Source organism: Aplysia californica, unplaced genomic scaffold (assembly GCF_000002075.1).
Source record: "Aplysia californica isolate F4 #8 unplaced genomic scaffold, AplCal3.0 scaffold02371, whole genome shotgun sequence".
In the NCBI taxonomy this organism is placed as follows: Eukaryota; Metazoa; Mollusca; class Gastropoda; order Aplysiida; family Aplysiidae; genus Aplysia; species Aplysia californica.
The window spans coordinates 1-1,000 of record NW_004799641.1 but is presented as its reverse complement, the minus strand read 5'-3'; positions in this window follow the sequence as shown (position 1 = coordinate 1,000).

Sequence of the window (1,000 nt, the reverse complement as noted above, 5' to 3'; positions counted from 1 at the left end):
GTACTAGGAGAAGTCGTAGACCCGGTGTCTGAAGGCCATTACTGTGAACATATGAAATGACAAAGGTTTAACGCCCTTATCAACATTATTAGGTTATTTAAGAGAAGGGGTGGGGTGCCGCGCTATATCTGCCCGTGTGGAAATTTAGCTGTACTACGTGAAACATTCCAATGTGTCAGGTCATTAATTGTATGACTAGAATTGTTGATAAGGTTACCTCTATGTGTTTACAAAAATATCAAATAAAACCCCAAACCAACCCTACCTACAGGACAATACTTTTTTTCAGTATTGTCTAAGAAACCTCCGGTTTTGTTTTATATACTTCAAGAGCAGGGAATTGGTATGGCACATGTTGGTCTGGGGGTTTTAATCTGGATCGGGTTGGTTATGGGTTCGATTCTCAGCTGAACTATAATAAGATATACAATTTGGTCACTTTGACTCTTATTGTCTGGGGCATGGTTGAAAGACTATAGAAACATGTATCTTTGGATTGCGCCTACCTGGGGTTCTTTTCTTCCTAGCAATTTATCTTTCATCATTTCTCATGCTTGAGTTCCTGTATAATAAATTTTGAAAAAGTATTAAGCAACATAAGCAACAACAAAATCAAATTTGAATTAAAAAATTGTGAGTCTCTACTTTTACGATCAGCTTTGTTCGGTGCTAGTCAGTTGAGACAGCATTGTAAAATGATTGGTAGTCAAATGCATGACCTCTTACAAGGTTTGGTGATGTTAGTATTTCTTCTTTTTTCATTTTCCTGCAGCAATTGTAGACAGACGTAGGGTCAACCTGCTCACACTTTGGTTGGTTTGAGGTCTCACCTCTGTGACTCATCAGAATACCTCTGGGTAAATCTCTAGTCCGTCACAGACAAATCCTAACATTTCCTGTTAGGTTGGGCGGATGTCTTGTCAAAAGGTTCATTGGCATGGTGTAACAAAGATTTCACAAGCCTTGGATCGGGTTTGAGCGTGATGATTTTGTGGGTTTT